The sequence below is a fragment of the Tamandua tetradactyla genome, chromosome 13, assembly GCF_023851605.1.
Source record: "Tamandua tetradactyla isolate mTamTet1 chromosome 13, mTamTet1.pri, whole genome shotgun sequence".
NCBI lineage: Eukaryota > Metazoa > Chordata > Mammalia > Pilosa > Myrmecophagidae > Tamandua > Tamandua tetradactyla.
The window spans coordinates 34,616,401-34,640,783 of record NC_135339.1 but is presented as its reverse complement, the minus strand read 5'-3'; the positions used below and the strand labels follow the sequence as shown (position 1 = coordinate 34,640,783).

The window sequence follows — 24,383 nt, the reverse complement described above, 5'->3', positions numbered from 1 at the left end:
TATGACAGTGACTTCCTTCCGTTATTCACCTGCCTCTCAGTCTCACTGGAATTCTACACACACATTCATTTTCAAGTAACACCCAAAACACACTCACACCCTTGAACTTTCCTGTGACTATGATACATGCTTTTCAATCCACTGTAAGGTGACCTTCACTTGAATGGAAAGTCTGAAAATGTGCAGTCAGCATTGTGTAACTGGGAAGCTGGCCTATAAAGGAAGCAGCTCTTCTCTGCTTTTTATGGTTTTTTTTTTTTTTTTTTTTCAGCAACTTGAGGTATTCCCCTTGTGGGCGTGTGATCACCCCAATGGCAGCAATAGCTCAGGCAGCCGCAACCACAGCCCTCAGCTCATTCACTTGCAGAGCACCTGGCCCATGCAGGCGCAGAGCTCCGGGGCAGTTCCATCTCATGGCTAAAGGCATCACATTGGGCCAAACGCAAAGGCCTCAGGACCTGCCCAGAACAGTGGCTACACAGTGGCTGACTTTCCCTCTCAGGCGCAAAACAGACAGTAGGAGAGCCTTTAGGCAAATTCCAATAGCCCTTGACTGCAAAAAATGCCAGGAGCACCAAGGAACTCTGTGTCTCTGCCCACTCAAAGCATGCCCCTTTCTGCAGCCCTGTTAGGAAAATACAAAGCCATCCTGTCAGTGTAGGGTAATACTATAGGAACCAGCAAACCATTTCAGAAACAGGAGAGGACCACAGACACGGAATTTCTTCTGCCTGGTGCCCCTCAGTTGCACTTCAGTATCACCAGGAAAGAAAAGCAGGTTGGAAGTGTGGGCAAGTATTTTAATAGTGAGCCCTTACATGGAGCTCATGATATGCCAGACATTGTGTAAGCATTCCATGGATCTCCAAAACCCCAAGGGTTAGCTGGCTTTATCATCCCAACTTTACCCTTAAAGAATGGAAACTCTGAGAGATGAACTAAACTGTCCAGGTCACACAGGTAGAGAGTGGCAAAGAAAGGATTTGAGACTACCCAGGCTGTCTGGCTGTCAACCATTATGCTTCACAAAAGAATGATCACAAAGGGTTGAGCAATATTTGAAAAGATGCTTAGCTTCACCAGGAACCAAGCAGAGTGTGTGGGGAAGTAGACATGCTCAAATACTGTTAGAGAGAGTGCACTTTGGCACAGACTTTTTAGAAAGGTGATTTGTCAGTGTCTACCAAAATGTAAACTGTGAATTCCCCTTGGCCCAGCAATTCTACTTCCAGTAATGTATCCTATTGGAAAAACTCAAAACACTGTATGTACAAGGATGTTCACATATGGGATTGCCTGTGGAAGATTGTCTCACCATCTCCATATGTGACTCAGAGTAAAGTACCTGGCGTTTTAAGAACATTGTAACTACTGGCAGACTATATGGACAATGAATATTTATTTAACTAAATAATGATGTGTTTGTCTGAGTACTTCAGTATTGCTAGTGTAAGTGTGACCAGACCCAAGGCCTGTGCAACTAAAGGAAATCAGAAAGAGGACCTCCTCTTCGAGACTTTGTGTGCTGGAAGGATGGCTGCTATCCCCATTATATCCAGTGGGGGACACAGGCAGAAGATGAAAGGGTAGGAGTGGAGGCTACAGTATTTATTCTCTCCTCTTCCTCATTCACACTCCTCTTCCTCCATGATGGGCCCTGGTTTCAGCAGTGACTGAGTTTCCTTCCAGCCCTAGCTCATGCCAATGGTGGTGACTCTCTCTGGGTTCAGTGATGCTTTTCCTTCCCCTTCAGCCCTTCCCCTCAGGGGAGGGGACAGCTTCTGCCCTTGCTCTTCCCTGAGTGCCCCCCATCTGTGTCACTCCCACTCACCTTGTCCTCACCTCCGAGAATAGTTCCTTCGCTAAACAGTCTTCAGTGGTAGTGCTTGAGGTGGCCATCTGTTTTTGCTGGGCCCTAGGTGATTCACCCTCAAACTTTCATCCATGTGTATATATTTTTTTAACTTTGTTACTGTATAATGTAACATATATACAAAGCAAAGAAATAAAAAAGCAATAGTTTTCAAAGCACTCTTCAAAAATTGGTTACAGGACAGATCCCACAGTTTGTCATGGGCTACCATACAATCCTCTCATATTTTTTCTTCTAGCTGCTCCAGAATATAGGAGGCTAGCAGGCTTAATTAAATACTTTTTTATCATCACAATTGACTTTTTTTCCTTCTTTTTTGTGAACAATAACATATATTCAAAAAAGCTATAAATTTCAAAGCACAGCACCACAATTAGCTGTAGAACATATTTCAGACTTTGACATGGGTTACAATTTCACAATTTTAGGTTTTTACTTCTAGCTTCTCTAAAATACTAGAGACTAAAAGAAATGACAGTTTTATGATTCAGCATTCATACTTATTTGTTATCTTCTATGTATAATTCCACCATCACCTTTGATATTTCCATACCTCTCATTGGGGTTGTTTGGGTTTTGGCAATTCTAAATTTTTGATATTTGAAGGGTCTGTCATTAATACGGGGTAGGGAGATGAAACTTTCTGATGTTCTAGAGAGGCTGGGCTGGGTTTCAGGACTTTTCTGGACCAGGGACCCATCTGGAGGTTGTAGGCTTCTGGAAAGTTACTTTAGTGCCTGGGACCCTTGTGGAATCTTATATATTGCTCTAGGTGTGCTTTAGGATTGGCTGGAAGGGTCTTTAGGATTGGGTAGAAGGATAAAAGGGTCCTATCATAACCTGGTTGGCAGGTTATGAGAGGTAGCAAGGTCTAATTGAGGCTTACATAAGAGCAACCTCCAGGGTGGCCTCTCAACTCTATTTGAATTGTCTCTGCCACTGATACTTTATTAATTACACTTCTTTTCCCCCTTTTGTTCAGGATGGAATTGTTGATCCCATGGTGCCAGGTCTGGATTCACCCCTGGGAGTCCTCTCCCATGTCGCCAGGGAGACTTTCGGACCTGCCATCCATGTGTTTATTTATTGAGTACCTACTATGTCCTGGGAAATCAATCTGTTACTGGTATTACCAGAATGGGGAGGTCAGTCCCTCCCACCTGCTGGCTCAGAGGAGCAGCTATATCATGACTTTCTCACAACTGGTCCATGCAGGATCTTTTCCTCCAATTCAGTCAAGATTTGGCTCTTTTTTAGGTGACAATGAATTAAGATATTACACTGTTAAATTTGTTTTTTTCTAAGTTGTCAATCTCAGATAAATCTGAATCCAATTAAAATATCTATGCCTCAAAGAAAACTCTTAAGAAATTTAGCCAATAAAGAAAATGAAGAGAGTTCAGAGAGGCCAAAGGGGAAGCCATGTGGAAGTGAACCTGTGTCTCTTCGAGCTTTCTCCATTTCAGGGAATGGAACTATCAATGACCTGGTCCCAAACCTAGAGCCCTGCCATCTCCAACTCTATCTCTGAAAGGCTCTATATTTAATCCCCTCCTATCCATCGTTAGCTTTTCTTGCCTGGCCTGTGTGTCATGAGGAGTGGGAGTGCATCTTCATCTCTAAATTCTCGGCCTAGCACAGTGAGCCCTCAATAACAGTTGGTAACATGAAGAAAATGTCTATTGCATTAGCCTCCTGCCTTTTCTCCCCTACCAACTTATCCTCCATCCTATCCCATGAGAACTTTCTAAATCAGAAATATGTTTACATTACTGTTTAAAGTCCCTCAATGTCTCCCTCATTACTCTTAGCTGGGGCTGTGCAAACTATCTCTGTGAATAGACAGATATTAGATACTTTAGGCTTTCTTTACTACAGACTCCATCACAACTCCTTAACTCTGTCCTTGAAGAACGAAAGCAATCACAGACAGCGCATAAATGCATGGGCTTAGCTGTGTTCCAATAAAACTTGATTTATAAAACAGGTAAACTGGATTTGGCCCAAAGACTGTAGTTTGCCAGCTCTTCTCTAAGAAAGCACATCCAAGCTAGTCAGCATAGCTTACAGAACAATTTAAGACCCGGTCTCAGCTTAACTTTATCTCCCGATATCTTTATTTCACACTTTGCTCTCCAACAATGCAACACTTCCTACAGTTCCTACATTGTGCTATATATTTGCAAGTGTCCATGACTTTGCACTTGCTGCTTTTTCTAGAATCCCCTTCCCCCATCTATATGCCATGGAACTCTTGGCTTTCGAAACTTATCCTATTGAAGTGTACTCTATGTACGACCCCACCACTGCCCCAGAGAGTAACCTTGCTCCCTTTTTGTTGCCTTTTCACGTACTTCCATTATAGCTCTTAAGCCTCTACACTGTCACTACTTGTTGACATGTCTTTACCAGATTATGGAGGGGACAAGTTCTCATTTATGTTTATATGCTTTGCACAATGTCTGGTTCAGAGATGCTTAAGAAATGTCTGCTAAATTGAATTGAGATCAAGGTAAGTTTCAATAGTGTGATTCCAGGTTGCCTGGGACAGCTCTAGTTTTTGTTCATTGAACCCCACCCCTAATATAATGATTAATTTGTGCCACCTTTCACTTACAGAAATGACCCAGTGTGGATGATAAATTATATGATTGCCTGTCTTTTTTTTTTAACCATTTTGCATCAGTGGTTGCCTGCTCAACCTATACATGTGGCCAGTGATGGAAGTGTTCAGGGCCCCACCCCACCCAAGGTTGGCCTGGGAAGATCAGTGTCCCTGGATTTCCCAGGTCAAGCCTAAATAGCAGTGGGACCAGAGTAAAGAGGTTGTCAAAGCAGGTTCCTGTGTCTGTGTCCACTCAGCCCAGGGGGAGGGTGCTGACCAAGACACTGAGCACAGTGACACTTACAAGGAGGGTACAATCCCATGGACCAACAAGTTCTACCCAATTCTGTGGTCCTGGAATAACTCTAACCAAAGCTAGGCATTGGGGAGACAGCAACAGGAGTATAAGCCTAGAGCAAGAAATCCTCTGAGCCCAAACCTCACCTGGAATGACTTTATGGACAAATGGGGAGCATTTTGTCATAGTTACTGCCACTCATCACAGATCATAAGAGTGTTTCCTGGACAAGGTGTCCAAAAAAAAGGAAAAAGAGAAATGCCGAATGGCCATTTTCCCCATGCCTTCTTCACTTGTTTGATAAGCAGTCTAGTTGTCCTAGCTCCTTTATTGAACTGCAACCACCCCTGGCCCACCTCCCCCACCTCTCAGACACTTCCATCTCTGGGCCAGTCACAGGAATATGAAGCGGTCAGTGGGAAGTCGGGCTGCATAAGGAATCCTTGGTTCTTTGACAGCCACCCTGAATCTGGAGGCAGTTCCCACAGTTCTTGCAACTCTGAAAGCAGAGCAAAAGGCAACTGCATGTATTTGCCAAAAATTTTTCCCTCTACACATGAGTCCCAAGGTGTAATCTATATAGCAGTCTCCACAAAGCTGCCCCTCTAAAAGGTCAGCTTTATTATTTCCAAGAGAACCAAGTTCTTTCTGACATCAAGCTTCTAATTCATGACCTGGAATCTACACTCCTGACTTTCTGTTTCATAAGTCGTTCAAGTAGTTTTTGAGTAATTTCCACCTCAACCCCAGCTGCATTCTTCCAAATAAGCATGCCTCCCTTATTTTGTGTCAGAATGTCTGCTTCAATATATATATATATATGCCAGTTATCAAAAAATTCAAAAGTTAGGAAACAAAATGATCACTAGTAAACATTTAGAAAGATTCTTCACATGAAAAAGAGGATTCACCATAGTTTCTTTATAAATCAAAAGCACCCTTGAATTTGAGTGCTTCCTGATGATTTCTTAAAGCCATGGTTTTAGGAGCCACTGTCAAATAAAAACCATCTCTCAAATTTTAAGAGAAGGAATAGAGCTATTGAGGTATTCCAAAATGTTTAGAAATATTTCCTCTGTCTTACATTAGATCACAGTTTATGTATGATTAATATATAACACAAAAATAAGTAAATCCAGCACCAAAGAATAGGGAAAAGTAATTTAGGGGCAAAATCTGTGAATTTCGAAACTTTGCAAAGAATTAGTGATCTAGTGCTCACCATATATAATATACTCCATAATCTTAGAACAGGAAATTATAACTGAGTCAAGAATGCCCCCTGCTCTCAATGAGCTATCAATTTGGAAGGAGCTAGGAAGGTATGCAAATAATTCATGAGACAAAAATTGAGCTATGTGACCTTGAACAATGTACATACCCTCACTAATTCTGCTTCCTTGTTCAAAATAGAGACAAATACAGCAATCTACCTTATAGGATTTCCATGAGGATTTAATGAAATCATGTGGGTAAATAATGGAGCACAATTCCAGAGAACAGAATAGGTTGTCATTAAATTAGTTGTACTGCTCTGGTAGTTCTTCTCATCATCATCTGGATGTTCATAACAAAGTCATTATAGAAAGTAGAAAGAAAAGCTTAGTCTATCTAGAAGAATCAAGAATCAAGGAGGTGGAATTTCAGCTGGATTCTAGAGGATGGGTGAGATTTCAAGGAAGAGATGGGGTTGGGGTAGGAGAATTCCATGACAAAGAAGTAAGTCATCTTCTGCAGGAGGAAGGACAGTGTGAGCCAGGCTCTAGAGGTCATGGACAGGTTTGGCTGACACAAAGGATACCTAACAGGGAGAAACTGGAGGTAAGGCCAGGAGAAGAGGGTTGAGAAAAAGTTACAACAACTTTCACCTTCCCAGCTAAGGTATTTGGATGTTACCCTATAAGCAATAGGAAGTTTTTGAGGACAGGAGTAATATTCTCTGTGTTACATTTTAGACATATTTCTCTGGTAAGTGTACAGAATGGACAGCAGCAGAGAGACCTATCAGAAGGCTATTTGAATAGCCTGGGCAAGAGGTAGTGAGGGCCTAAATGAGCACAGAAAATGTAGAAACAAATAAAGGGAACAGATGGAAGAAACACTTTGGAGCTCTAATTCAAAGGGATAAGAAGAGAGTGGAGTCATCTTTTGGCGACTCAAATATTTTGACCTTGGCTACAGATGCCATTAAAAAGTTAGGAAATTCAGAAAGTGGGATCACTTCAGGAACAGGTGAGAAGATTTCTGTAGTTATAATGCCTGCCTTGAGGGAAGGCCTTGGATGGAAGTTAATCTTTCTGTTTCCTCATCTTTCAAGCAGGATATATGGGAATATTCCAAAACTACCCACAACTTTCTAAGTTTGGGCTTTTCAGGGGCTGGAGTCTCTTTACTCATGATTCACTGTAATCTTGGGAATAAATGAATGAATCACACCCTGGAAGCCTATTTATATCTATTACTACTTAGCCAGGAAGATTCGAATAGATGGGCAAAGTGAACTATGGGTCCAAGATTCTAAAAGTATCAACTTGGAAACCAGAAGACAAGTGTTGTCTGCTTGCTAAATGTCAGGTCCTCTGGTATATAAAATTCCGAAGACAATTAATGAGAGTCTTCAATTTCTTGGCAAGTTGGATAAAAATTATAGCTGTATCATTAAGGGTCCAGTCATAAAAAGAAAAGCCATGCTAGGTATTTTAAAAGAGAGAATATAATACAGAGATTGGTTAGATAGATGCTGGAGAATTGGAAAAACCAAGATAAGAAACCTGAGCTAACACCAGTTTAATAACTTCAGAGAGTCACCGCCACCCCTCAAAGAAAAGAGACTGGGTTATCAGAAGTTAGAAGCTTGGGGGAGGGATGCCACAGAGCTGAGTTTCAGATTGCCATAAAGGAAGTCCTACCCAGCTAGTGCTGCTCTCTAATGGGGGTGCTGGAAGGAGCTGCGTGGAACCAGCTGCTGCTCTGTGTGAAGGGCCATTGTTAGAACAATGCTGACCTGAACAACAAACCAGGAGAAGCAAATCCCCTCTCCCTTCTTCCTGCCCCCATTGGAACAACATAACATGAAGCCAACTAATAAAGGAAAACATAAGTTATAGAGTTCCAGCATCTCAAAGAGGATTTGGAAGGATAGATTTGGAACTGAGAACCAATAACTTATTAAGTGACCTGAGTACTGTTACATAGCACTTGATTTGAGAAATATCAGATTGCTATATTTATTTTCTAAACAAACAACCACTGAATTTAAAAGCGGTTTCAGACAATGGAGCACAGGCTACGAACATTAAGCTACTCACCTTCAAGCCTCAAAGAAGAGAAACAAATGGACTTTGTGGAGTGAACATATTGAACTGATCATGTATAGAGATTGGGGTGGACACACTCTAAAGTGACCTCCAAAGATTGATGTCCTCATATAATCTTCTTCCCTTGAGTGTGTATGTAAGTGGGGGGAACCTGAAAATTGCTTTCAACCAACAGAATTTGGCAAAAGGTTAAGTATCACTCCCTGATCATGTTACGTCGTCTAGATTTGATCTTAGCTGGCAAGAGTAAGTCTCTCCAGCTAGTCTTAGAGAAGCAAACATCCATGCTGTGAAGGGCCATGGCCTCTAGGACAGGAGGGTGGCCTTCAGCCAACAGCTAGGAAGAATCTGGGGTCGTTGTTCATATAGCCACAGGGAAATCAATTCTTCCAACAACCAGAATGTGCTTGGAAGTGGATCATCCTCCCATGGCCAGCCTCTTGATGAGACCACAGCCACGGCTAACATCTTGATTACTGTCTTCTGAGACCCTGAGCAGAGGTCCAGCCAGGCTGTGCCCAGACCCGAGACCCACGAAAGCTGTGAGATAAGTGTGTGTTGTTTAAAGTCACTAAGTCTGTGATAAATTGTTACACAGTAATAGAAAAATAATACAGGGATGATCCCTATTTCTCTATTTCCCATCTATCTATATTGAACATTGACCCAAAGTTTATTGAGCATCTACCATGGGCCATTTGTTTCCAGTCTTCAAGAAGCCAGTTTAACAGAGAAGATGGTAAGTAGCCAGACCATTCGAGTCTAGTGTGCTGCATTCCCAGTGGAGGTGTGCCTCAGGAACTGCAGGAGCCTGGAGGAGAGAGGCCTGACCTGAACAATGGGATGGAGAAGGTTTCAGAGGAGGCCTTAATTAAAGGAAGATTAACTAGTTAATTTAGGAAGAGAGGCTTTAGGCAGAGGTCCAAAACAATGAGATAATTTTTGATTGTTAGTCAATTTTCTCTAACTTCTTTACCTACAGCAGAAATCAGAAATGGTTCTTCCTTAAATTGTTTTTTCTTCCATCAGATTTATACTCATGTTACAGCATTCAATTGAAAATCCAAAATCCAGAAGAGTCGAAAAAATGTGTGCTTGACCTTAAATATGCCTCCTGCCAGAGATTAGATTAGTGATTGTCTAATAACCGGCACTTCCTCTTGAAACTGTGCCCAAAACAACCTTACAAAGCTCCGATTTCATGAAACATGTCACTTCCTCTCCACTCACAGCCCCCTTTTTCCTTCCTTCCTCTGCTTCTCACTTTTTTTTTTTAACTGTAATGATTTACTGTTTGAAATAATATTCATCTTTGGTAAATTGATGTCAAATATAGTATCCCCCAATTTTCTGGACAACACACGGCAGTCCAAAGAGTTTTGATCCAAGCCTGGGTCACAGAGAGGGTTTGAAACAACAGACTGAGATTCATTCCATCATCCTGGGAACCCGAAGATGAGCTCCCAACAGATTCTTTGTCATCAACTGAACTTGAAACGGCCACCCATGCTCAACCTTCTCAGGTCCCTACCTCCTTGTCACAATTTCACAGAGACAGTTATTCCATGACCAGCACCATGACCATAGCCAGCCCAGCCATGGACCTCAATTTTCATGCTACTATGATGCAGAACCATGATGGTGGAAAAAAGCCCCCCAGCTCAATTTGGACCTGATTGCACTGAATAAAGGAGTAGAGGGTGGAGCAAATGAAAGGACAAAGATGACCACAGCTGGGCATCAGCAATGCCAGACCGGCCAATCCCAGGAACTCTTATATGTTTGGTCAGGAACCTAAGCCCCCCTCCCCACTCCTGTCTATTTCACATCAGACTGTGAAACATCTGACCAACCTCTTCTCTGTCTCAAGCCATCATGGAAGCTGTTTGGGGAGGAGCCCTGTCTTCTGTGAGTTCTCTCAAGCACCATATACTCCTCCTACAAGGGCAGTATAATTAGTAACATAAAAACACTTGCGGGCTACCATCTAGTTTAAGGTGGGCTATTAACTTTTCAGAGGGCGTGAAGAGCTACCACTCTATTTTAAATAAAGCTAATGCCAAGGAACCCACATTTAAAGTTCTAAAACAGCAGCTACTCACCCACTACCACCCACAGATCTAGCAATTGGGTTTTTTTCTTCTTCTTCAGCTTGGCCGATTAGTTATTTAGAATCAGAACTGATTTCTATCTAGGCAAATGCAATCATTCAAAGTTGACATCTCAAAGCATCTAACAGTACAGTCCCCTCCTCAAAAAATACTAGTTGGGGGCTATAACGGTGACCTCTATAGTTGTAGGTGGACTTTTCCCAAATCCAAGAGGGTACATGAACTGAAGGGAACCACTTTTCTCTCACGTCCTTGCTGTGACGTCAGACCGGGCACCTGACCTGGAAGAGTCTGGAATGCAAGCCAGGATCTCTTCCTAGGGAGTAAGAGCTCATTTTTGCTGAAGCCCTGGCCTGCAGCACGTTGGTTGTCACTGGCACTGCCTTTGAAGCCAAAATCAACACATGGCCCAGTTTACCTTTTTTAATTTCCTAAGAGGAAATCTCGGGGTCGGGTGAGGTAGGAGTGGGGAAGATGAGTAGAGGGAGAAAGAAATAGAGCCTCTCTTTAAAAAAAAAAAAAAAAAAAAATTCAACTCAATTTGAAAATTAATAATTAAAATTAAAAAAATCTGGCACTAGGAGAAAAGTTTCCTTAAAGAATGTCTTTGCTGTATGTCAATTAGTGAGCCTGTTCTTGCTGTAGGTTTTCTCTGCCACCTCAGAGCCAACTCTTCAGCCTCCCACACAGATCTGTGAAATCAATTGTCTTCCCCAAACATGTGGTAACCACAGAGAAGTGAAATTAATAAAACTGCTCCAAAAGATGATTTCTAAAGATGACATTCCTACTCTAGTTTTAAGTTTTCTCTCTTGCGGCCAAATAGGGGCCTGAAGGGGGAGCAGGAGCGGTTTGTAAGTATTCGAGGCTGTGTGTGTGTGTGTGTGTGTGTGTGTGTGTTTAGTTTTGGTTTTAGTTTAGCTTAGTTGTATTACTTATGAGGATGGGGAGTTAAGGGTAGAGGGAGGAGGTCAAAAGAGAAAAAAAAGCCAGGAAGCATGAGCAGATCCAGTCACGACTGTCATTCCTGATAAACAGAGGTGTCAAAGCCAAGGGGGAATTGATCCTTCCACTGGACGCCCCCACAACCCCCCTCCATTTGTTTCTCCTGCCACCCCTGCCGGGGTTGAAGGCTACCACTGAGGGCAGTGTGGTGGACATACTGGGCCTGCCACCTAATGAAGCTCCTCTGGACAAGGCCCACCTCAGCCCCAGATCAGCCTCAGCCCTAACAATGCCAGAAAGACAAGCAAAGGCCATCAGTCTCCATTACGGAGACAGTGTTTTCCTCCCATATTATCCTGCCTGTCATGTCCTCCTCAGACTCTAAAGCTGTGGCTGTCTCATACATCATCATCATTTTCTCCCCACAAAGATGGAGGGCAGTGGGGAGGGGTCCTTCTAGCCCACAGTGCCGCCCCGGGATGGCCAAGGGCCTTCTCTCCTGACAGAAGCAATGCTCAGCTACTAGGGGAGACATTTGCATCCCAATGAGGCCTAGGGCTTTGAAGAGTGGGGGAGGAGGGGCACTCATAGCCACTTTGTAAATCAGAAGATAAGCAAACTTCTTCCAAGGCCTCTGGAGGCCTGGGGATGGTTTCCAGGACAGTGATGGGGAGAGAGAGGGAAACCTCCCAAATCTAGAGTCCCGGTATATACACTTGGTGGAGCAAAGGCATGCTGTCACTGAAAATTTGAATATTATTAATAGTAGTTAGAGTTAATTAAGCACTGGGTGCACTATTTTATTTAATTCTCACAGCAGTCCCATTTTACATTTATAAGACATTTTTTAGGAGACAAAATTGAAGAGTATAGAATCAGAGGCAGAATTAGAAGAAACCTATTTCCTGGTTCTAGATCTTGGCACTGACTACTGCAGCGTGTTAATCGGTCAGCTATGGAAACCTCTGGAACTTTAACATATGTCCTAAATGTCAACAGTTATTAGTTAGCATTGCTAGTTAATGTTAATGACTACTATTCATTGAGGTCTTCCATGTCAGGCCCTGTGCTCAATACTTTACATACATAGTCTCACTTAATCCACACTGGAAATAACCCCCCTGAGAGACAGATATGATTTTTTATAATGATCTACATTTTATAGATGGGGAGTCTGAGGGTTAGAGAAGTTAAGTAACTCACCAGGTCCTCAACTCACAGATAGTGGTTAGGGTTCAAACTTGGACTCCAGTGTTCACGGGAAGCCAATGTCAACACTGATTTTCTGTCCAGAAATTGAGACTCTCCACTACAAAGAGGCAGTCGTGGAGTATGGGCATGGGACATTCATCACTGGGTTCCGCACTGATGTTAATACAAATACAGTCAATTGAAAATGAATCCTGTGGGAAGTCGCAAAGGGAAAAGCATGTCACCAGAGTGGGGTGAGGAAGTCTTTTCCCTGGTTTTGAGAGGGGAAGCTTAGAGGTAGGTATGTGTTCAGTTCATTTTTGGCATCAGCTTGTGGGTCCACCACTTGCAATCCAGCAGGCACTGCCATTGGGCAGAGCAAGGAGCCCCAGGGAACAGCCTACAACCACAGACATGCAGAGCTCCATCCTGGGCCTGCAGTTACAGTGGGGTGAACCACCCCTTCAGCCCTTTCTTAGCCTGAAGGATGTGCTAGCATTGTTCTGAGCCCCTAAAAATTCACCTGAACAGTCCTGCAGCAAGGAATTGACTCACTTGCAAAGGGAAGTGTTTCTATCATGCGCAGGGGTAAGACAGCAGCAACAGGAACTCAACCTCACAATTCAACTTGGTGTCAGAGACGTGGTAATTTCCTAACTACCATAAGCCATTCTCCCATTTTTCTAATCCCAACCCCCGATTTTGTTTAGCTAACCCTCCTTCTTATAATCAGTTATGCCCATCATAGTGAGCCCATTTTCCTTGCCTCAGTGATTGGCTAAAGAATGAACAAACGACCTAATTCTGGCAATCAGCTGTGAGGGAACATCAGCAGGAGAGCTTCAGGGAAAGGTCACTGCAATTCTTAAACACACATACACACATACACACACTCAGAAAGGATGATCTTTCTTCTTCCACTTGAAATTGTCATATCAGGATGTGATGCCTGAGACTGCAGCAGCCATGCTGCTACCTCAGGTTATCTTTACTGAGGACCAATCCAACCACCCTGAGATGCCCAGCAAGACAGAAGGAGAGAACTGGAATCCTTAAAGGCTTGTCATGGAATTAATCAACCATGGAGCTGTCTTACCATGGACTTTTTATTGGGTAAGATATTTTCATTATGAGTTCAGTACAGGAAACCCTAATTAAATTGAATAATTTATAGAAAGCAGTGTCTGCCATAGAGAAAACTTTAGCTATTATTACATTCATCATGTGTGCAAAGGTCCAGCTCTGTGTCTTCCCGTCATCCCTCTGAGTAAAATGTTAGTAATGAAGGCAACTAGCCATTCCAGGTTTTCAAAAATTCTCAAAAATGTTCAACATCAAACATGTTAGTGGAGCCATGGCAAATAGTCTGAGTGGAATCTACACAGAGCAAAGAAATTCAGAGATTTGAGCTAAAACTACCACCTTATCTCAACCCAAATACAAAATCATACAAACCCACAATAAAGGACATAGTTATGCTGTGAATTTCCTGGCCTTGTTTATTAATTGAATCAAAACTGAAAGTAGTATCTCTCTTCTTCCTCATAAACTGTATAGGGAGAAAAAGCAATAATATTCCCACCCAACATGTGAGTGTTATATAATAAACACACCATTATAGATTATTGGAAAGGGTGTGATTTATAGTTGAATCCTGGCAGCTGCTCTGAAGCGGTACAATTTTTCACTTAAGGCTAATTAGAGGATTCTTAATTAGCAAATCTCCCACCCAATAAAGTAGACTGTAAAGATTTTTCACAATCAGTGTAATATTTAGTCTCTTTTTCTCATTTTAACAAACAAACTAGAAAGCCTATAAACCTCATAACTGGGGAGACTTAAGAGATGTAGATTCTTGCTCCATCTTACATCCTCAGACCTGCTCTGAGGTCTAAAGCAAGTCATTTCCTTTCTGGTCTCAATTTTCTGAACTATGAAATAGGCAGGTTGAATTAGATCAGGGTTTCTCAACCTTGGTACTATTGACATTTTGGACCTGAAAATTCTTTGTTGTGTCTATGCATTGGTAGGAGGTTTAGCAGGGTCTCTGACCTCTGCCCACTGGATGTTGGTGACCCTGCCCGCCCATCTCAGTTGTGATTATCAAACATGTCTCCTGACATTGCCGAATGTCCCCTGCAGGTTGAGAACCACTGAATTAGATCACAAGTCACAAATGCTACAAAGGCCAAGCTATTATACAAGTGAGAGAGCTGGATCAGGTAAAAGGAATAGGCAAATTCAAGAGCTTTAGTCCTATGGGAAGGGGAGGATGCGCCTCGTTTCCAGAGGGTTCTCACAAGATCTTATGATTGCTCAAGAAAAGGCACAAATTCCATGATGATGTGAAATCTTTCGGTTTTTTTTTTTAATGTTTGCAACCCATTCCTTGTAGAAGCAGCATTTAGGAAGGTGGGTTCTAGAGCTAGATTGCCTGGGTTCAAATTCCAATTCTATCTATTCTTACTTCAATATTGGGCAAGTTCTTTAACATCTCAATGCCCTGGTCTTCGCATCTGTAAAATAAAGACAATAATAATGTCTATCTTGTAGGATTATTGTCAAGAATAAATGAGATAACACATGTACAGGGCTTAGGATAATGTATATAGCAAATGCTCAGTAACTATTAGTTATTATTATTCCCAAGAGATAAAACTACTATAAACCAAACTAAACATAACTATAGATCAGATTCAGCCTATCTAGACTATAGGACTGCAAGTGTCTGTTCAGTTTCCCTAAGGTTTGTTTCTCCTTTCTTTCCTTTTTTTTTTGAATGAGTGGGCACCGGGAATCGAACGCTGGTCTCCAGCATGACAGGTGAGAATTCTGCCTGCTGAGCCACTGTCACACCGCCCTCCTTAAGGTTTTTTTTTTTAATTTTTATTAATAAAACCAATCAACATACAATCTAAACATTCTTTTTTATCACATAGTTGTATATTCATCATCATGATCATTTCTTAGAACATTTGCATCAATTCAGAAAAAGAAATAAAAAGAAAACAAAGAAATTCATACATACCATACCCTTATCCCTACCTTTCATTGATCCTAGCATTTCAATCTACTAAATTTATTTTAACACTTGTTCCCCCTATTATTTATTTATTTTTAATCCATTTGTTTTACTCATCTGTCCATAAGGTAGATAAAAGAAGCATCAGACGCAAAGTTTTCACAATCACACAGTCACATTGTGAAAACTATATCATTATACAATCATTTTCAAGAAACATGGCTGTTGGAACACAGGTCTACATTTTCAGGCAGTTCCCTCTAGCCTCTCTGTTACACCTTAACTAAAAAGGTGATATCTATATACTGCTTGAGAATAACCTCCAGGATAACCTCTCAATTCTGTTTGAAATCTCTCAGCCATTGACACTTTATTTTGTCTCATTTCTCTCTTTCCCCGTTCGGTCGAGAAGGATTTCTCAATACCCTGGTGCTGAGTCCCAGCTCATTTGAAGATTCCTATCCCACGTTGCCAGGAAGGTCCACACCCCTGGGAGTCATGTCCCACGTAGAGACAGGGAGGAGGGCAGTGAGATTGTTTGTTGTGCTGGCTGAGAGAGAGATGGCACATCTGAGCAACAAAAGAGGTTCTCTTGGGGGGTGACTCTTAGACCTAATTTTAAGTAGGCTTAGCCTATCCTTTGCAGGGTCTAGTTTCATATGAACAACCCCCAAGATTGGCGGCTCAACCTATTGCTTTGATTGTCCCCACTGCTTGTGAGAGTTTCAAGAATTCTCCACTTGGGGTAATTAATATTTTAAAACTTTAACTTATGTGTGAGACTAAAGCAAAAAATATTTATTTGGCACAAAATTTATATTTTGACTAATGCATTTCCTAATATAACTTATGTGGACAGCTTAATTGAACACCATAAGTACATGGAACCTTAAGTAGAGCATGAGATTTTGTAGGTTTGTCCAGAGTAATGCCTTGATAAATCCCAGAAGGATTTGAACAGTGAAAAAAAAAGTATTTGCAAAGTCCCCTTGGGGGAATGGTGGGAAAGGGAGAAAATTCAACCTCCCTAAGGTTTTATGACTACATTTTATGAAAAGCAAGGACACCCAATTTGCCTCTAATTAATCCTATTTAATCTTGCTGAGAAGAAAGAACCTGACATGAGCAAAGATCAGATAGTTGGAACAGAATTCTAACCAAATGCCAAACTATGTTCTGGGACATCAAGAAGAAAAGATTAGGGGCCATCTCTCATCTCCATTTAAGAATAGGTGCTTTTATTTGCTTTTCTTTTTATTTGAAAGTATATGAGAAGAGCGCTAAATTTGGAATCTTCCATCTTCAGCAGTATCCTCTTAATACATGCCATAACAATACAACTCTACTGTTTATTTTCTAGCTAAAATAAATCAACAATTATAAGTTGATATCATTAGCCCAGTTGCTTTTCAGAGAGATGGCTGAGGGAGACAATAATGCATCAGCTTCTCCAAACTCATCCTCCCACTGGAAAACAGCATATCCACTCCTGATCAATATTTTGATCTGAGTTACTTATAACACTGTCAGACCTGAGCATCAGCTTCACTCCAGTGTAGAGAAATGAAATAGTTTTGCAAAATTTAGGTCAGACATTAAATGGTCTTGGTGAATTGTATTCTGGTCTAGAGCTACATAACCAAATCAGCACCATGGAGGATTACCAGAAACTAATGAGACAGCCTGAATAATTGTCCACTGGTTTCATAAAGCCATGTCATCAAAGCAAAGAGTTATAATGAGGTCATGGTAATTCATGTGTTTGGATTACATTTCAGGGAAAAAATTTGGGCACTGGCTTTAAATGCTTTAAAATAAAAGGTCACACCATTTGACCCATAACACCTCCTCCAGGTATCTGTCCTAAGGAAATATTCAGAAGTTGAGGACAAAATTTATGCATAGAGATGTTGTCTGCAATGTTATTTATATAGAAAAAGTTGGTACCATTTGAAATGATCACTACTATAGGAACATAAAATGAATTAAGTATTAGCCCTATGATGAACTATTATGCACTCAATTAACAAATGGTGTGTCAGAGCATTTTACTACATGGGAGCCTACTTAATATATAGTGCTATGCAAAAAAGGTAAGATAACAAATGGATATACAATGTGACACCAACTGTGTATGTGCGCATAAAAATATTGTACATCAACACACAAACTCCAGTTATTTGTGTAATCTTCATTTCCATTTCTGCATTTTCTAAATCCTGTACCTTGGTCATTCAAGTTGGCCCAAGCATTTGAGTATATTGTATTCTGCAGAAGGGCACCAAGCCCATGGGGCACTCTAAGACATGTGCTCTTGTATCACATCTGTCCTGAAAGTTGCCATTTTAAATTCATTCAGTGGTATCTTACAGCATACTGGTGCCCTGTTACAATTTTAAAAACATAAAAAAAAAACATAAAGGAAAAATATACTAGCCATCTATGGCAGGTAGATCATAGTTCATGTAGGAACTGAAGCTTGTGTAACTTAAGGGGCTTCTCTTTATGGAAAAAAAACCCCAAAAATTTAATTATAAAATTATTCCAGACATGGATTTAATGTATAACGGGAAAAGAAATAACAACAAATTCCTGGATGCTTAGTAATGAGATCCTTCCTCTTTAGGTAATTTCTCAGAAATGCTTATATGGAGGGGCTGCCTGATCACAACCTGGCTCCCCTCTTTACCAGAACAGTCTATGACTCCCCACAACTCTCAGAACTCTTAGGAACACATGCAAATGAAGGATCCTGCTCCTTAAGCTTCATTAGTGCCACAGCAAACTTCTCTCTGATCTTTGGGGAAAAGAAAAGCAGGACTGACTATGAACTGATATTTGCCGGGCTGGGTAATAGAACATGGGTCCTGCATTTGATGTATGTCCACTTCTTCACAATAAAAATGCCTTCTAAAGCCCTACTGTAAATATTATCTTTTATGATAGAAGGTATAAAGAAATTGAAGAGAAGCACAGCTTCAGTGCAGTGACGATTTTGGTACAGTGAGGGAGACACACAAAGCAGCTGTTAGACAATGATATAAATGTCATATATTCATCCTATGTGGTGTGATCTTGGAGGCCTTGTCAAAGTGTTTTGCTCCTGTCCCTCCCTACCACTTAAAAATTTGTCCCTCAGGCAGAGACAACATGCAGAATGAATGTAGAGCAATTGAATAAAAAGCAAAACTCGCACTCAAAGTGGATCCATTCAAACATCCATCTATCCAGACATTTACTAAAGACCAGTTCTATAAAATATTATCTTTAAAACATCAGTTCAGGGCGGGCCACAGTAGCTCAACAGGCAGAGTTCATGCTGGAGACCCGGATTCGATTCCTGGTGCCTACCCATGCAAAACAAAACAAAAACACAAAAAACCATCAGTTCATTAGCTTAAGTTTTATAATATAGTCAAAAGAGTGTGGGTGGGAGAGAACAGAGCTAAATAGGTAAAGCATGGCTACCACTAGTTGTCCTTATAAAATACACATGGATGCTGATTCTCTTCAAAAAGGGATAGAGCATGAGGAGGCAAAAAGGGAAGGGGATCCAACATGGGAAGCAGACCACTCTCTCTGAAAGGGTTTTGAGCACAACAAATTGCTAGGGAAAAAGAAGAAAAGAGCCTTCTTAGCCTCACTATTCAAAGTATGGTCCCCAGACCATCAGCCCCAGTGTTACCTGGGAACGTGTTAGGAGTGCACAAACTCAGAGCCACCCCAGAACCACTCAGTCAGAATCTGCATTTTAACAAGGTCCCCACGTAATTCTCATGCACATTGAAGTCTGCGAATTTCACCACCTAATCCTGGTCCTAGATATAACTGGTCTTTAGTAAATGTCTGGATAGATGGATGTTTGAATGGATGGGAAAAAACAGTGCGAGTTTTGCTTTTTATTCAATTGCTCTACATTCATTCTGCATGCAAAGGGTACATAGAATTGCCAAAAACTGTAGTTCTTGGTTCTCAAGTCTGGCTATAAATGAGAATCACCTGGTATGCTGTTTTAAACACACACACACACACACAATGCAGAAACTACAGGTCCCATCTCCAGAGATTCTGATTCAAATGATCTGGGGAGAGCCCTAACCTAAGGTGGGAACTGCTGGCTTCTCTTTTTGCAAGACACTCTGTATCAAGTAATAGGATCCCTGGTAAGGATCCAGGAATCAGTGATTGAGCCCACCCTTGCTGAAGACAAAAGTAGTGAAGATGTCAGGCGTGAATACTATGTAAAAATGAATATTTAGCCCCAATTTGTATTGTCTTTTTTCCCGCAGATGCTCCCAGAATATATGAACCCAGAGTTTGTTAGTGTCGGTGGCTGGAGGGGTAGCAGGTTGATGTGTTTGTGATGAGTTTTACACTTTTTAACCTTTCCCCAAATAGATTAACCTGTTGCTTGAGTTATGACCCCTTTGGGGATATGTTTTCACTAGCCCTTTTTCTCTCTCCCTACTCCCTGCCCCCACATATATAGGGGTCAAAAATTGTCATGTGGAGCCTGGGAACCCTCAACTTCTAGCGAGTTCATTTGGTTTCCATGAACTTAGGGAGGTTAAACAGCATAAAGAAGCCCTGCCTTAGGTGGGTGTCCCTGAACCAATCACCAAAGTATGGATTTTGGTCAACTATGTTTCAGTCTGGAATTCCCTACTTCTGGATTACTCCACCAACAAGGAGGCACTCTTTACCATAATTGGCCCAGTTACATCTGTTGGCATCCCCCACCCTGAAAATGTGATGAAATAAGTCATGTCTTCTGCCTCTCTCTCTAACTTTTCCTTATTAAAACTATGTCCATTGCAAGATGAGGAGAATGGGGTGAAACTTGAGCCATGGATTATCTGCAGTATTTTCTCCTTAAAACTTTTAGTGAAAAGCTCAAATGTCTTGAGAATAATTAGGAATTCATCAAGACAATTCAGACATCTCAATCCCTTTTCCTCTGTCTTCATGGCTCTCATTCAAAAAGAGAAATGGAGAAAAATGAATGATGAGTGAATAGCCAAATCCAATTTAAGAAGAAGTAAATTAATACATGAAAGGCACAAGCTTGTGAGGAAGGAATGTATGGAGGTGAAATTAGCTGTGACTTCCAAATCAGTTTGAGCATTCGGAAACTTCTAAGGGCATGAAATGCCTGCACTGGGGAGGCATCACAGAGGGAAGAGAAGTGATTAAACTCCAGGATGCCTGTCAGAGATGTTCCAGACTCTTCTAACTTGTGATACTTCTATGGAGTTTTCACATAAGAGCAGACTGTCACTGTTTTGGACGAGATAGCACCTTCGTGCTAACTCCTCCTCCCTTTAATGCCTATAAAACTTAGCCATTAAAATCTGCCTTGGGCTATAATACTCAGAGGCAAGTTTCCAGTCCAGGGACAGCTTTCACAAAATTTTAATAAAATTAGAAACAGATTGGCATTGAAGGATTTGAGTTAGAGAAAAGTTTATCCATATGTTTAGACAGACTTGTGGGGATGGCCAACTCAGTGTCAAGTGCTATGCATCAGTAACTTGGCCTGATGGCATTTTGTTCACAACTTTACTGGTACCTTTGATCCATCAGTGAATCACACAGAGGACAGTGAGCTTTTTAAATGCACCGTTAAGGCATTTTAAAGGTCCTATGCTTGGGTTAATTTTGCAAAGTTCAGAATTATTCTAATTGGCTAAAGAGGTTAAAAGCTTGAAAGGAAATAAAAAGCAAAAGATGTTTAAATAGATTTTTTTTAAGTAAGGCATTTGGTTGGGCTTAGCTTAAATTGACAGAAAATTGCATTGTTTGAAACCATAACAAAATTAAAAACTTAATTTCATAATATTTAACCTCCTAAGAAAATTCTTGGCACCTTTTCAACAAAGAAGATTAGTTTACCTCTGAATATGTGTGGCACACATACCTCTATGCTTATGGTAAGAGATGTGATGGTGGTTGCAGTTCATTCGAAACTATACGGAAAAAAAATCAGACTCTCAAAATATTGAATCAGCCTATTCAATTCCATTTGCCACTCTCTTCCTACATACCTTCACTCAAAGGGGAACTGCGAGCAGCAGTCCTTGCCCTTGCCATGTATTAAGAAGTATAACTACTCATAGTGACAGATCTCTCCATCTCTTTGAGATTTGTCCTGTAGATTCAACATTTTATCATCACCTCACAGAGCAGCATTGGAAACTTCTTCTCTAACAATTTAGTCTTGATTCAAAGATTACTTAATAGAAAAGCAACAACCTGACATAAACAATAAGGACCCTCCAACTGATACTCTCAGGCATGTCTTTTAGATAAATGATATCAGCAAAGACAGAGATCCCCACGGAAATGCATCATTTGTGTCTTGTTCTCCTCATATTGCTCATCTCATGAAAGTCATAAAGAGACCATGTTCTAAAAATGCTATGCAAATTATCTAAGATGAGTGTGAGGCTATTTTCACACTGCTCATCCCCAATCTACTGATACTAAAAAAAAATACAAAGCAAAGAATATAAGCAACCTTGCTCCCACGGATTCCTGCAGTCTAGTACAAACGAAAAAAATATATTTGCCATATTTTTATAACTAGAATTAATCAAATATCATTGATCCTTTGGGGATCCAAATCGACATCATAACTTTAAAGACTAAAAAAATAAAAGTGCAAGGAAGTCAAGTCTATTTTCTTATCTATGTTTTCTTGTTGAACTAGCAGATCAACTTTATGTATTTATTTATACTTTATTTCCATTTCCCCTAATCTCATAAATACAAGGTGTATGCTTAACCTTTGAAGTCTATGCGATACAAGAGCCAAATAGCAGTGTAAGGATTCAAGGAGAAGCCCTTCTAGAAACACATCTTCACTTTTTGGGTCAGCTCTGCTCCTTTAAAATGTGCACTAACTCATAATGGAATTTATTTTCAATGTTTCCTGGGTTTTGTCTCCAGGAAGCCCCTTTGCTCCAGAATGTAACCACTACCTCAGACCAGGGTCAGGTAAATCCTCACTGTAAGTCTTTTGAAAACGTTTCATTTTTTGGGTGTAATTTCAGAACTGGCCAGTTGTCTTGCTTTCACAAAAAAGCCCATAAGTTGATGGATTTTCCACAGTGTTATGGACCAGAGCCCTTAAGATCCCACATGCTCATTAGACCCTGCCTAGAGCCCAAGGTCAGATGAATTTCACAGAGCCAAATATGGAGAAAACAAAACTCAATGAACCCTATGGCAGGAGGAAAAATGCTCCACTTTCAGAGCAGCTTGCACTATATATATTGTGTTCCCATGATGCAGTAAGTATCACTCACATGTTATATTTGAACAGGGCCAAGGCAGGAGGCATGGCCATCAGTGTACAGCTCCTGGCCTGTATTAGGATAACATACCATCCCTGACCTCAGATTGCTCTCCTTCTGGTTGAGGAAATAAGACAGATACATAAAATGACTAGTAAATTGTTGACAACCAGTTAGTAAAATATACATCTGAGGACTAGTTAATAAAATGCACCAAATCTGTTTTTCAAAAACTCTTCAGTTCAAAATGCTTCATCATTCAGTTATCTATCATAAACACAGGGTCCCTATAATAGTTCTTGCTTCCAACTCTAATTCAACAACAAGCTTAGTCATTGCTAATTTTCCATTAATCTTCTCATCAATGAGATACTATTTGAGATTAAATGATTTTTTAAAAGATAGATGGGTGAGATCCCAAAAGTCACTACGGCTACCAATGCATCATGTCTTCTGGTTCTTTTGACCTAGCAATAGCTATTATGACTCAATAAAACTATTATTAGAATCAAAACTTGAAAAAAAAAAAACACCGACTTACTGTTTAAACTAAGCAAAGACTACAAATCCAAAAAGTCATGTGTCGACTGTATCACATGAGGTGGTGAAATATCAGCCATAGGACGTCCACCAGAAACTGCTGTAATTTTCACTTGCACAATCAAAACAAACTTTTATTACTTGCTTGGTCTATACCAGGTCCAAAGGATACAGAATGAAAAAAATGTTTAAAAAATACACATATGAACAAAAATCAATATAATGCCATGTGATAATTGCTATTAGCAAAGGAGTCTAGAAATATTATGGGAGCACTTATAGGAAAGAGAAAGCAACTCTTTCAGAAGGAATTAGGAAAGGCAACATACAGGCCATATTTGTTATGGGCCTTGAAGAATGAATAGCTCATGAGATGAAGTGGAAGGCATAGCATATGTGCATAAATGAGTATATTTACAGTTTGGAAGGAATGAAGTTTAGAATTATGAAAGCAGCAAGGAGAACAGTGAGTGGCCACTGGTCTGGCTTGGTTGGAGAAAAGGACACAGGGGAGCAGAGCGAGCTGAAGTTAGGAGGAGAGGTGCAGGATTGTGAAGGGCCTTATATACCCTCCTAAAGAGCAAGAGAGGGAGATACTAAATGCTTTTAAGCAGGAGAATGATGTGATTAGTAAGTAAAGGATATATAGAAGGAGTGATTTGAAGTGGAGAGGGAAGGACAGTATTGCGATAGCCAGAGCAAGAGGTAATGAAGACCTCAAACTGTTCATATGTTTGTTTGTTTTCTACCGTGTTCCCAAGAAAATTGAAAGTAGCATCTAAATATGTATAACATATAAATGGAGTAACATAAATGTGGAGCCAAAGAAGAATGAAATGAAGGGTCAAAACATGAGGCAGAGTTGTCAATGAAGAGCCAAAAATAAATTCTGTACATATTACTTACCAGTTGCTGAAGAGAAGTACAACTCACTCCTCTTAGTATAGACACAAGATAAGAACTTCTGCTGGGTAAAAGGAGGGTTCCATAAAGTCAGGGATAAATGGGTTAGATTTGGACTGCAGTTGCTTCTCAAGACATCCTCCCCTTATATTGTGTTTTTGGCCTGAAGTCTTGATAAAAATTGGGTGGTTCAAAGCTACAAAGTGTCCCAAGTAACAAAGGCCTGTTTTGTTTTTCTGTACTGCCAATTGAACCTGGGTTATTTTTTCTTAACACATGGCCA

The 24,383-nt window shown here is 40.7% G+C and overlaps 1 protein-coding gene across 24 annotated transcripts in view; it reads right to left on the bottom strand.

Annotated features, from left to right (window-relative positions):
* Positions 1 to 24,383, bottom strand: part of LOC143653850 (uncharacterized) — a 353,382-nt gene that overhangs the window by 227,212 nt on the left and 101,787 nt on the right. For 16 of the 24 annotated variants that reach the window (XR_013161560.1, XR_013161561.1, XR_013161564.1 and 13 more), the window contains one exon: positions 12,353 to 12,552. The exons of 4 other annotated variants lie outside the window; for them this stretch is intronic. The gene's annotated coding sequence lies outside the window, so the exon portion shown is untranslated. 4 more of the 24 variants (XM_077125191.1, XM_077125193.1, XM_077125187.1 and 1 more) reach the window with 3 other exon arrangements.